This window comes from Anabrus simplex, chromosome 4, assembly GCF_040414725.1.
Source record: "Anabrus simplex isolate iqAnaSimp1 chromosome 4, ASM4041472v1, whole genome shotgun sequence".
Classification (NCBI taxonomy): Eukaryota; Metazoa; Arthropoda; class Insecta; order Orthoptera; family Tettigoniidae; genus Anabrus; species Anabrus simplex.
Genome location: NC_090268.1, coordinates 361,514,761 through 361,529,787, shown reverse-complemented (window position 1 = coordinate 361,529,787; position 15,027 = coordinate 361,514,761).

The window sequence follows — 15,027 nt, the reverse complement described above, 5'->3', positions numbered from 1 at the left end:
TTTGATATTAAACTCTCCAGTATTTTACAAACTATACTGGTCAGGCTGATTGGTCTGTAGTTCTCTGGTTTCCTTTTATCACCCTTTCCTTTATAAATTGGTATTATTATAGATTCCTTCCATTCCTTTGGTATTACACTATTATTTATGACATAGTCAAAGAGAAATTTTAAATAAGGCACTATGTACCACCCCATTGCCTTTAACACCTCCCCAGTAATTTGATCACTTCCTGCTGCTTTTCCTTGCTGGAGCAGTTGGTTTTCTCTGAAAATATCTTCATTTGTGAATGAGAAGCTTCTTGTTTCCCTCTGTGTCTCTCCCTCTGTATCTTCTGTTTCGGTTTCCAACTCCTGTTAATCATGTACTGAATCTCTGAATTCCCTACTAAAGAGGTTTGCTTTCTCAGTATCTGTTAAATAGTGTTCACCCCCTTCTCCCACCATTGTAGGAATTTGGATTCCTTTTCCTTTTTGATTCCTGATATATGAATACAGCTTTTTCCATTTCCCTTTGTGATCATTATGTTCTTGAAGAATGCCATTCATATAATTGTCTTTTGCTTCCTTTTTCACTCTATTCAGTTCCCTTATTAGCTGTTTTCTACTTTCTCTACTCTCCCTACCTTCTTTGATTTTCCTGTTTACTATTCTACATTTTCTTTTTCATTTTCTTATTTCCCTTGTATAATAAATAGGGTCTGAGGACATTTTACCCTTCTTAACAGGTACAAATCTCTTCTCTCCTTCCCAAATGATTCCTTTAAATTTAGCCCAAAGTGTATCCACGTTACTCCCTTCACTTATCCAACAACTGAATTGTGATTTAAGGTAAGTCCCAAATTCATCAACTTTAGTTTTTCTGTACAATTTCTTGTCTTGTGTGACCCTCTTATTAAGCCTATTTGGTACCAGTCCCACATCCATTATTACAGCCTTATGGTCACCTATTCCTTCAATTACCTCAGTTTTATCAACAATTTCCCATGGTTTAACCAAGATGAATCCAGTAGCACAGCAGTAGTTATTCCCTCCACTACTTCCTTTCTCCTCAAAGCTCAAGCTTCGCACAGGTTTGTACCATCAGATAGTAATTGCACTTTACCATCGCTTACGCCATTTCTCATGGCTGAGAAATGAGGAAGAGAATTGGGAGCGCTGTATGGAGCTATGTTCTTCTGTCAGGATAGCCTATCATAGACACAAGTTTTAAATGTCTTCCTATGATTAGCATACGGTTTATGATAGGTGCTTGTGATTATTTGCTAAAATAGTGGTAATTATGATATCTACAAAGAAAATGTGCAGGATTCTTATGGTCTATTTTTGTCGTGGTGTAAAAGATTCCTCAATATCATGGTAAAATATCTTGTGAAAATTAAATCAATAAGGTTATTTTTTTATGACAGAGTTTCAACTTGAATTTGTACGTTTATACAGAGGTGCAAACCATGTGACCTTGCTGCAGTGGGGAGGCTTGCACATCCCAATGAAGCAGATAGCCGAGCTGCAGGTGCAGCCACATCGGATGAGTATCTGTTGAGAGACCAGACTAACGAATGGTTCATCAAAAACAGGGTAGCAGCCTTTCGGAAGTTGCAAGGGCGGCAGTCTAGATGATTGACTGATATGGCCTTGTAATAATACTCAACATGGCTTAGCTGTGTTGATACTGATACATGGCTGAAAGCAATGGGAAACTACACCTGTAACTAATTGCTGAGGTCATGCAGCTTTCTCTGTATGGATGATGTACTGACAATAATAATTATTAAATTAATGTCGTAATGGCCCACCTTTTCAATACTATAATATGAAATATTATTGAATTACATTACTAAACTAGGTACTAGTTTCGGCCTTGGCTGGCCATTTTCGCTTTAATTTAATACATCTAATAACTAAACAAATGTACAAACACACAATTGACATTCAAATCTGGGATGAACTATATGTAAAATTTGAAAAATAAATTAGGCTCTAAATTCGTAGCATCGAGTATGTTCATCATCCAGTCTCTTTCTTGTATTAATATTCATAGATTGTTAGTTCCATCTCTGCCAATCATTACAATTTCAATTGAAAAACGGGAACTGGTAAATGTTGATTCTGTAGTCAGATCGTCAATCACCAAATCTACTTGAGTGGTGGTGGCAGTTTGCAAGCCACTAGATGCCACTGTAAATAACAACCAGCTGACGCAGAACTGCTAGATGGTGTTTCCACATCAACCAACATAAATAAAATGAAATGTTCCCTTAGTGACTGTGTAAAGCTATTACAGAACTATTTAAAATAGTTTTAATTGAGTCCACCTTGTCAATACACCTTATAATGATAGAAAACTATTTATTTCACCATACATGTTTCAGGAAAATCATCCATTCCTTTCATCAGTGATGTCTAGAACTGACTGGATGATTTTCCCGAAACGTGTATGGTAAAATAAATAGGTTTCTATCATTATAAGGTGTATTGACAAGGCGGACTTAAGTAAAACTATTTTAAATAGTTCTGTAATAGATTCAGACAAATCAATACAGGATCAAGCAACCATATTAACCTATTATGGTTAATTGTATCAACAGTGCGTATTAAAATCATGCCGAAATGCTTGTTGGACATTATCAGGATGGCACATGAAGATATGGTTAAAACTGACACATTCTTAATTTGTGGCTGGTATAAATTCGCAATTCATTGCGGTGTCCATGAAGTTAACCTGAATAAATGATCGATGAAATAAGATAAAGTTATTGAATTCAATTCAATTCAATTCTTAGTCAAATGGCATAGGTTATACAAGACTTACCTCTCGTTGCGGCATGTGGTGTGTCGCCTATTATTGTGTGCCTCATACTAACGGTTGTGAATTCAAAGGAAAAGGAAGGGGCGGGACAAGAGGTGAGGGGGAGGGGCAAGGGGTGAGGTCGGAAGGGAGAGGGGGGGGTGGAGAGGAAGGAGGGAATTAAAGCGGTGCCGAAGTATGTGGGAAAAGAGATGGCTGCTGGGGAAAGATGCTGTGAATATTATGAAAAACTGAATTATGACTTGTTGGTTATACGTTTCTAAAAATGGGAATTAGAAGGTCCAATAGGATCTTTGGCTTTTCTGAAATGTCATTAAGGTTATGATTCGGGTTAAAATATTGATCTATATGTATGAAGCAGCTTTCAGTAATGTTAAGAAGGGGTTCTGTTGATGATTTTGAAAATTTCCATATCTTGTTTTATATCTGTGAATTTGTGATAGTCATGCATATGCTGCCCTATAGCGGAAAATGTATTGTACTTAAGGGCATTGACTTGTTCCGAGTACCTTATATTAAAATTCCTCCCGGTCTGTCCGGCGTAAGAAGAATTAAAACTGTTGCAAATAATCCTGTATACTTCTGATTTTGAAAAACTGTTGAACTTGTTTATGGATGTGGCATTATGTAAGACTTGTGCATTCATACTGTAGGTTTTGAAAACTACTTTTACGTCGTGCTCTTTAAAGGTGTTGGTGACTTTGTAAATATGTTCATTAAACGTAAAGATAGAGAGGGAGGAGTGGTTTTGTGTATTTTTTTTTCAAAGTGGTAGAGGGGCGATATTTATATTTATTATTGTTTCAATAAAGAAACTGTTACCAGGCGAGTTGGTCGCGCAGTTAGAGTCGAGCGGCTGTGGAGATAGTGGGTTCAATTCCCACTGTCGGCAGCCCTGAAGAGGGTTTTTCATGGTTTCCATTTTCACACCAGGCAAATGCTGGGGTTGTACCTTAATGCCACGGCCGCTTCCTTCCCATTCCTAGGCCTTCCCTATCCCATCTTCGCCATAAGACCTATCTGTGTTGGTGCTATGTAAAGCAAATAGCAGAAAGAAACTGTTGTATCCATTAGATTTAGCTATATTACGAATGGTGTTGAACTCATTTTTGAGGTTTCTTTTAGACATTGGAACAATGAAGGCTCGGTACACCGTGCTGTTATGCGCTGCTCGTTTGTGAATTTGGAGATGTGAATAATCGTGACGGATTGTAGTGACTGTTTGGGTGGGTTTTCTGAAAATCTTGTACTGATGTACTACTGATGATGACTTCCCTCCGGGTAAAATATTCTGAAGGTAAAATAGTCCCCCATTCGGATGTCCGGTTAGGGACTACATGAGAGAGGGCAATCAACAGAAAAACAGATTCAGACATACTGCGAGTCAGAGTGTGAAGTGTTAGAGGCGTGAATCATTGTGATAGGTTAGGGAATCTGAAAAGGAAGATGGACAGACTAAGGTTAGATGTAGTTGATATAAGTGAAGTACGTTGGCAGGAAGAGTAGGAATTTTGGTCAGACGACTACTGAGTTATCGATACAAAATCAAATGGGGAGAAGGCAGGATTTGTTTTAATAATGAATAAGAAAACCAAACAGGGGAAAGACAGAAGTTGGTTTAATAATGAATAAGAAAATAGGGCAGCAGGTAAGCTTTAGTACAACATTTAAAAGATGACAGGAATCTCATTGTGATGTGGAGACTGGAATGCAGTGTTAAGCCAAGGAAGAGAAGGTAATACAGCAGGAGAATTAGGGTTGAGACAAAGGAAAGAAAGAAGCAGTAGGCTGGTTGATTTCTGCACAGATCATAATTTAGTCCTTGCTAATACTGGGTTCAAACACGATAGGTGTATACATGGAGAAGACATGGAGACGGTGGAAGGTACCAAATAGACTTCATTATGATTGGGCGAAGATTCAGAAACCAGGTGTTGGGTTGCAAAACTTTCCCAGGAGCTGACTTGGACTCTGACCACAACTTGGTGTTCATGAAATGTGATCTGAAGGTCAAGAAATTTAAGAAAGGAATGAATGCAAGGAGATGGGATCTAGACAAGTTAAAAGAGTGAGAGCGAGTGTTTCGAGGAACATGTTGCACAAGGACTAAATGAAAATGCTGAAGGAAATACAATAGAGGAAGAATCGACAGTCTTGTTGATTTCTCGTCAAAATGGACGAATTTCAGAAGCTTTTGAAATCTCTCCATTAGTAGTGTGTCCTTCATGAATTGATGTTCATCCACAGGTACACCTTTTGAACACAGAACACCCCAGGTATACAAGATGGCAATCATAGCCTCCAACAGTACAGTCCGTTTTCTTGTTCTTTCTGAGCAATTAATTTTGTGTGTCATTTTATTATTCGAAAAAGCATCGATTCATCAAAGAGGAGACAAAAGGCATTAGTGACAGAGTCTTCAATATGATGGTAAGTATATGTTGTGGGACCTTTCCACACTCTCAGGACTTTCACTGCAGTGCAGCCTTCCAGATTAAGAGTGGGAATTCAAGACCTCCCACTCGGTTCCATCTCGAGCGACCATCTTCACTGATGAAGCGCTTAACTGAGATCGAGACATTTGGGGAGAGTTCAGAGGCAGATTAGCACTTTCGACTTTTCATGTTGGTAATTTATCCTGTCTCATCACAATCTTCATCTTCGCTAATCTTGCTTGTCTCTAGCATATCATCTGAATGCGATAGTTCACTTTCAGTTTCAACATCTGAATTTTCTAGCATATGAGACACCTTTTCAGTAGAAAAACCATCGGAACGAATGTCCGTAGGAACATCACTTTCTAAATGACGAGATGGATACAATAATCTTGTTAACTGGAACACTCATCTGACAGTAAGAGCTCAACAGTACTAATAATCCAGCTCGGTACTTACTGTTGTCTGGCAGTGCAATCTCCTGCGTTTACAGGTATCAAACTGACCTCTTACACTGTCCAGAATATGGCATGTCAAAAATGTATGAAAATGTAAATATTTTGCTGGGTGCAATGCATCACCATCACAGGGCAAAAACCTAAGAAAAGTCAAGATACTTCAGGAGAAATTATATAACAGTGCACACGTTACTGAAGAAAAATTGCAGGTGGGTATCATTTTGACCCCTGCCACTGTTCTAGTATTAAAGAAATTGGTCTCCAGCTCATTGTCACCGTATAAATACCACATCACTTGCCAACTTACAGTACTGTAACAGTATTATAACATATCGCCATATGCCCCATATTACACTGACTGACAGAGCAAATGCAACACCAAAAAGGAGTGGTCAGAACTTTATGCCAATTGCAGGGTAGACTGACGTCACTGAGGTATGCTCATGATGTGAAATGCGCCGTTGTGCTGCGCACGTAGCGAACGATAAATGGGATACGGCGTTGGCGAATGGTCCACTTCGTACCGTGATTTCTCAGCCGACAGTCATTGTAGAACGTGTTGTCGTGTGCCACAGGACACGTGTATAGCTAAGAATGCCAGGCCGCCATCAACGGAGGCATTTCCAGCAGACAAACGACTTTACGAGGGGTATGGTGATCGGGCTGAGAAGGGCAGGTTGGTCGCTTCGTCAAATCGCAGCCGATACCCATAGGGATGTGTCCACGGTGCAGCGCCTGTGGCGAAGATGGTGGGCGCAGGGACATGTGGCACGTGCGAGGGGTCCAGGCGCAGCCCGAGTGACGTCAGCACGCGAGGATCGGCGCATCCGCCACCAAGCTGTGGCAGCCCTGCACGCCACGTCAATCGCCATTCTTCAGCATGTGCAAGACACCCTGGCTGTTCCAATATCGACCAGAACAATTTGCCGTCGATTGGTTGAAGGAGGCCTGCACTCCCGGCGTCCGCTCAGAAGACTACCATTGACTCCACAGCATAGACGTGCACGCCTGGCATGGTGCCGGGCTAGAGCGACTTGGATGAGGGAATGGCGGAACGTCGTGTTCTCCGATGAGTCACACTTCTGTTCTGTCAGTGATAGTCACCGCAGACGAGTGTGGCGTCGGCGTGGAGAAAGGTCAAATCCGGCAATAACTGTGGAGCGCCCTACCGCTAGACAACGCGGCATCATGGTTTGGGGCGCTATTGCGTATGATTCCTCGTCACCTCTAGTGCGTATTCAAGGCACGTTAAATGCCCACTGCTACGTGCAGCATGTGCTGCGGCCGGTGGCACTCCCGTACCTTCAGGGGCTGCCCAATGCTCTGTTTCAGCAGGATAATGCCCGCCCACACACTGCTCGCATCTCCCAACAGGCTCTACGAGGTGTACAGATGCTTCCGTGGCCAGCGTACTCTCCGGATCTCTCACCAATCGAACACGTGTGGGATCTCATTGGACGCCGTTTGCAAACTCTGCCCCAGCCTCGTACGGATGACCAACTGTGGCAAATAGTTGACAGAGAATGGAGAACCATCCCTCAGGACACCATCCGCACTCTTATTGACTCTGTACCTCGACGTGTTTCTGCGTGCATCGCCGCTCGCGGTGGTCCTGCATCCTACTGAGTCGATGCCGTGTGCATTGTGTTACCTGCATATCGGTTTGAAATAAACATCAATTATTCGTCCGTGCCGTCTCTGTTTTTTCCCCAACTTTCATCCCTTTCGAACCACTCCTTCTTGGTGTTGCATTTGCTCTGTCAGTCAGTGTATTATGAGTAACACTAGGGGTTCATTTAAAAAAAAAAAAAAAACAGATTATTGCATGTAGGAGGACAAAGGCCGTTAGGAAGCTATACTGCGCCTAGTTAGAGTGAAATCGATACCAAGCCTGGATGGATGGTAATTTTTCAAGTTTGAATGAAATCGTTGTACATGTAGGAGTGGAGGCTTTGTCCGCTGGTTCATATAATCAACCAACCACGTGCTGGAGTGGGGAGAGCCAAGCGCAATGGAGCCAACTTTACCAAACCCGGTATTAAATTTCATTGGAATCTGACAGATGATATCAGTCATGGAACCATATTCTACAGTATGTTCGTATGGAGAAAGCGAGACTTAAATTGTCATATACCTATGATTAATATTGTGTAATTATGCCTGTTTCATGTGTATTACGTTCAAACTGATAGCCTAGTTTGAACCTGTGTGACTGGAAGCCTAGTGTTAGCCGGGCAAACCTCCTTGTCCTAACGGACAATGGAAGGCTTTAAAAGAACTTGGAAAGGGGAAGCCGCGCTCTTTTTCTTGGTACTGTTTTGCAGCCGCGTGGAGTCAACTGGTGTCAGTCGCGGAGCGGCTTTGTCTGTTGAGAGCTTTCTATTTGCTGCTGGCTCTAAGCGACCGGAGTCTTTTAGTTGAACAATTTCAGCCGCACTGTGTAAGAAGCTCAGTTTGTTTTAATGCTGATGTTTTATATAGTATAAACAATTATCTGGACAGTCACCTCTGTCTAAAACATTCGTAATTGAGTAGTTGCCAAGGTGCAGGCTGCAAGAGATTTCCTCGTTATATTTGAGGCATCTCGCGTATGTACTTTGTTCACATTAGCAACAAATGTTCGGGACGCAGGCACGGAATGCGAGCATGTTGTGTGCGTATCGTCTTTTATATTGCCGTTGTGATGGACAGGAAACTGCCCAGGATTGGTTCCCATAATCTAATAGTGCATATATTGCATAGGTTGTTGCCAAATTGCAACCTAATCATTAGGGGTGGATTTAAAGTCAGCCAGAGAGGCTTTTGTCTTGATTTAACTTCAGTAAAGTAAATGTGTTCAGAAGCTATTGTATGTACTAGCTCAAGATGTGTTTTATATAGATTGTGGGGAATTAAAGGGAAGAATTAGGATATAGTTAGTTTTGTGTGATTTTTATATTCTGTTAACGTATTTCTATCTTTGTGTGTACTATTATTTTATTTGAGATTTATTGGATAGAGTCCGCACGCAATTTTTAGGCCTTAAGCCTTAAACATCGCATGGGAGCGAGTGCCATGTTATCAGGATTAGAGTAGGATTTTTTTAAAGTTATTAATTGTCATCTCTGCACACAGCATGCATTTCAGGCACCATTTTATGATGTGTGACAGAGCTGTGGACACCGTTGATTGAATTAAGATCTTTAGATATGCAGGGAAAGCAGATTTTGGGATTTATACGGTTCGGACTTATGTGATGAGAGTTGTGAGGCAAGAGGATGCTTATATATGCATAATGAAGGGTCTAAACTAGAGAGTTTACCAAGAGGCCAGAGCGCCCATTTGTGCTGAATCTAGTGGGGGTTGAACCCATGTTACACTGAGCAAATGGCTCATGTAACCCAAAATGGCTAGTGAGGCCAGAGATGTGTATGAGATAGACAGTAGCCCTATGTATTTTGCTGGGATCAAGGCATTATCATATGTGAATTTGCTGGCTGGTGATGTGGGCTTATTGAATTCAAGAGCCGAGCTTGTTATTATGAGAAAAGGAACCTTGTCTTGAGTACGGAGACCTGAGCCAGGCAGGCCAAGCTGGTTGGGATCCGCCAGCAGTGACTGAACGAAGGCATTAGCTGACAGTGAGGTGCCCTTCAGAGAATATGTTATGAGTCCAGCCTGTTAGAACAATTCCAAGAAACCTGCAGCCCCTTGCCAGCCTGTTGTGTTTGGGTTGTGTGTCACAGCCGTGTGCATTCCTTTCAGTGAAAGTGAAAGTCGGAAGTATTGTGCTAGGCAAGGCGCAGTTGGTCTACGCCCACATATCGGAGCTGAACCCCGATAGATCTCCCATTAAATGTATTTTTCCATGTTTCTTTTTTTTAAGAGAGAGAGTGTGTGTGTGTGCGTGTGTGTGTGTGTGTGTGCGCGCGCGCGTGCAAATGTTTTGCTGATGGTGTTGTGATCATCGTGTTTTGTTGTCTATTTTTGCTTAACCAACTTTGCTTAATTGTGCATTTATTTTAGCTCTTACGCTAATCGCTGGTTTGAAAGTTGTCTAAACCATTCTCATTTGTGTGTGGCTCGGACCATATTTAGAGTCTTTGTTGTTCTTTTGGAAGTGTGAGTAGGATGGCCTGAACAAAAGGTTTATTTATCCCTGTGTCCGAATATATTTGCATCGGACTGTGTTTATATAAAGTTTATGTGTATTTGCCTAATAGTGTATTTTCTTGATAACACAGCATTTTCTTGGACAATTTAACTATTGCGAACGTTAGACTTGAAATTAGAAAAAGTTCAGCAGCGGCGACAAACCACTCAAATGTAACGCGCATCCAAGTACATTTCCCCTGTTATCATAAACGTCTGTTCATCATGACATCACCCGATTTGTGTAAATTTGTTTCACTTATTGTATATTTCAAATCATGTGCTCGGCACAGGTTTTTCTTTGGCCCAGTGAGATCGTTGGTTCGATTAGTTTTCTTTATGAACATTAAAACAAGAATAATAGTTAACACCACCTTTCCAATACTTATCTTTCCTATATTTAGGAAATAAACATTACAACAGGCGTTGTAAGATGGGACATGTTTCGCTTAACAGTCGTAAGCATCATCAGCCGAAAATAAATCTTGCCATATTCAGTGTGATTGATATCTGTTTTATTATTTTTTTTAAGTTCTTATTCACTAGAATAATGATCGTAGATCCTGTCCAGATACTAATTTAGTATGGTTCACAATTCGAACCACACCACGCGCTCTGTTCGCTGAAGGTAGCCCACTTTTATGACAGGGGATACGGTTCAGTATTTTGACTGGTGGAATATTCTATATGTAGAAACAGTGATATTATATACAATTATTCTGTTAAAAAGCAATTCTACACTTGTTGAACAATCAATAAAAAGTCAAATTGTTATGTTTCATATCTTTAAATGATATTGATTGGTTTAATTGTGCTGTCTTTAATGTCCAAAGAGCTTATTTTTTCTGGTTGATTGGGTGCGTGAGCTTGAATGTCCAATTTTTATGCTCCCTTTGAATGTTTTCAACTTGGGTGTCACTTTGTGATTTAACTTCTGAACATATTTGTGAAACATTATATAGTCTATTGGAATGCTACTTGTATTACTACAAAATTGTGGAGTAATATGCTGCTTGTCACTAATGGAAGTTTGAATCGGGGACTTCTCAAAGTCATTAACAACAAAATGTTGTGATCTTGTAGCTTCAATTTAAAGGTAGATGTTAGTTGGATTGAGAATCTGTAACTGGGGGGGGGGGGGGAATAATGTCTTAGTTGTGGACTGTGTGTAACTTGAAGTACATACGGGGAATCGAGCTTGTTCTTCCTCACCCCCCTCGCCTCTTTTGTGGCTGGCTTGCTCTGGTGACGCTATTGGTTCAACTGGCTTTAGCTGACCCTGTACGCCTCGTATTGTATCTGTGTGTGGTACGTGGAGGGGGAAGGGTGACCGGACGATGTATTGGTTGTTCTCAGAGTTTTTTCTGTGGGCGGAGCTTTTATGTGTGGCGATTTGTTAAAGTAAGAAGTTGGAATTGCAGCTGAAAGGGTTTTGGATTCATTTGCACCCAAAATCCCTTAGGGAATTGAGTGGAGGGCCATTGAATAGTAAGGATGTAGCAGATGGGAAAATGAGGAAGCTTGGACCCACAGATATTACAAATAGGACAAATAGGTTGACACATTTTATTAATATTTGGTTAATACACACTACTTTAAACAGTGAGAATTTATCTAAATTGCTAATACACTAGAACTTGAGCCGAAGCCACAGAACAGCGATTCAGTGCCTAGAAACATAAGACCGGAGTCTAAAACTGTGAGACAACTTTTAGTTAAAGATTATATTTACATTAAATGAAGGTCCGAAGTTGGCATTAAATAGTTATAAGGGGAAAAGACTGAAGTGTGGAATTCTATAGCAACACTATGTTCCATATTAATTAATCAAAATTTAACAGAAGCCATAATTTGGCCATAAATAGTAACAAAGGAACAGACCAAAGTGTTGACTAAGAAGGCAACTTCAAGTTGCAAATACAATCATGGCAACTCCAGGTTTATTGAAAAAGTATTTTTGTAAAAAAAACTAGACAAAATTGAAAAGGCAAAGCCTTGATAGTTTAATAGTTTCCCATTCAGGGAAGAAAAAGGGCAAGTGCCATAATAACTTGAAGAGAAGAAATCTTTAAAATGTTCTCCCAATGATAGCCGAGTAAAGCATTGAAAGCCTATAATAACACAACTGTCAGCAGTAGTTCGGCTTTTATAAAGAAAATCTCTGAAGTATAACTGACAGTTGTCAAATCCATTTCTTTGGAGATCAAATCATTTTCTTGAGTATGTTTTCCTTATCTGCCCATGGCTGGGATTGGAACAGAGTTCCCAGTCTCAGAGAATTGTTGACAGGTGTTTGACAGAAGTTTCTACAGGAAGACAGTTCCTTTTATTCAAATGAGGCAGTTCGAAGAATGTATAAAGAAAATAGATCTCAAAGGAGACTAAAAACTACAATTATCCAAGAGAAATAAGAATAAGCTTAAATATCAAGAGAAATTTTAACATAGGCCTTACGAGAATACTTCTATCAAATTGAAATAAATATTCATCAAAAGGTACCAAAATAAACATCGAGTAATATTGTTGTATGTCCGTCGCTCCCTTCTCGATCCGCCAGCCAGCTACACGCGTGCCAGTGTGTTATTCTTCGAGCCTCGACGCGCAGCCCTCAGTGCGCGTGCCTGGAACGTCGTGTGTGCTATATAAAGGAGCTCCTAGCCTAACCAGACGCCCACTGACCCCGGTGTCCAGCTCCAGAATACACCCTACGTCGAGCACGGAGGCTACTCCTCTTGAAAATGTTCTTCGGCCAGGTGGACTGAATTTCTGGCAGTAAGAGGTCTCACCTCGGGTCACCGCTCCTCTTGCCTATTCCGCTGTCCATGCCCAGTCTTACCATTATATGCCACTATCATTCCCTAGCTAATGCAAGCTCCCATTATCGACTTAGTTTCGCTAAGTAGGAACTCTTCAGTCATTGAACTTACGTTAATGAACTCAGACACTTCAACAAGGAAGGACTCTCTGAGATATTTACGTCAGTGCTTCTGATAGTTTTCGACTATCAAGAACTTTTCATGTCACAAAGACTATCTTTCCGAAATAGTAGTGAACGTGAATACTCCGTGTATATAGTGTACAAAGACAGACTCTTTCTCCAAATTCATAGTTCATTTTGCTTCGAGATAACTATCAGTTTTGTTAGTGTAAATATTGTAATTTTACATGTGAAGCAAATAAAGAAGTTGTGCTTTTTGTAAACCCAACCTTGTTTACAACAAATATGAAGAAGGAAAGGCGGAAAGATGACACGACCTACCCAGAATCAATAGTCAGTGAAGTTGCCGTTGACGTTACAATAGGACATGGCGAGTGGCAACTAACAAATAAAAAAGTCAGTAAATCAAAACAGGTGGATTACATGTTTGCCGAGCAAACGAGCAGCAGTCCAATGAAAAAGGCAGATCAGCAGCGTCAAAGGCAACTTCATTAAGGATTATTAAACGTGAACCATTAAACAACAAACAAGTAATATCTTCAAATTAGGCTTATAGTAGTACTGTAAAGAGTACATATCAGTAAAACATAATAAACGATGCTATAGGAAAACTAATGTATGTTAGTGAAGGATAATAAGCTTCCAGGATCTTTGTGGAAACATGAACAGCAGCATTTCTTGGAGAGCCATACTACTTTCCAGACTGCAGTAAAGGAGAAGCTAAGCTGAGAAACCTGCAAATCATTGAATGTGGTAGAAATTATATCTGTATTGAAAATAGCACACAAAGACTGCTTTGAAGTATTTGTGCACATGTGGACTCAAATCATTCTCCAAGTACAATTTAGTGGCAAGTGACAGATGAAGATGATTTACTGCAGCTAATGCAGAAACAATTGCAGTGATCTCTCTTGAATAATGCAAGTATTGTAACATGTGTATTGTAAGTTGTTCAGAATATAAAAACATAAAATGTCCCATTTTGAATTTAGGTAAAAATAAAATTTTCAAACTCCTGTAGCAATTAGATATCAATTGCACATGAACGTATAACATTAATAGATTAAACACCAGCAAAAATGACTTATCACCTTTTTAATGAACTTTGATTCGTGTTCCTCTTGAATAGAAGTGAAAAAGGCATGTTATCATGCAGAATAGTAAACATCAGAATGACACTTGTTTATTCCTTTCCAACTCTTAATTATCTGATTGGTATGGTATAAATAGTTTGTTAATATTCTAATGCTCTGTTTTGTTTTTCCCCAGGGCACTTTTGATAGACCAAAGAGGCCTCAGCATTATAATAGGTAAGTGTATACTTAAATTGTTTTCTTGATAAGATTTGTCATTCCACTCATTCTAAGTATTGCTACAGAGTAGTGTGACCTTGCCTGGCATAGACAAGATTTTGAATAATTGCACCATGTGGCCTGGTTATTAGCCTGTGCAGTAGTTCTAACTTAAGATCTTTCACTTTAGGAGGAACCTGAGGTGATGGTGGTCCATTTCAAGAATTTGGTTCAAGCCAATAGAGAATCAGTGTTGCTATTGCTCTTACAGAAAAGTTCAGATCGTTTATATTAGATATCTGATATAGTGATCAGTTATAGTGTAATTTTTCCATTTGTAAGTCAATTCTTCTGGTGTTGGTCTATGGAAAGTAGACTTTCTAAAATTTGCAAAATAAAGGATTCAATTTCTGCTAGTATGGCCTAATTACTCAACCCGGCTGAGTGGCTCAGGCAGTTGACGTGCTGGCCTTCTGACCCCGACTTGGCAGGTTCGATCCTGGCTCAGTCCAGTGGTATTTGAAGATGCCCAAATACGCCAGCCTCATATCATTAGATTTACTGGCATGTAAAGGAACTCCTGCGGGAATAAGTTCCGGCACCTCGGCGCGTTCAAGAACCATCAAAGTATAAGAATAAATTGAAAAAAGGGTTCACCTTTTTAATACATTTTATCAAGTAAATGATATTACATAAGTCTTGGGACTAGTTTCAGCCACTTCGTGGCCATCTTCAGCCAAATAAAAATTAAACAAACTAATGAACGTAGGTTGTCGTGGCTCGCTGTAATAACGTAAAGAAGTAAATGTGCAGCTGGATTAAAGCCACTATATTTTTTTTTTAACGAAGCCGAGCTTTCAGGCAAATTGCTTTGGCCTTCATCAGGACGTGTGAAGTTCTGCCTCCGACAGTGAGCAAAGAAATTAGGGGTATAGTGCATCTTGTACATTATCTGTTTACATTAT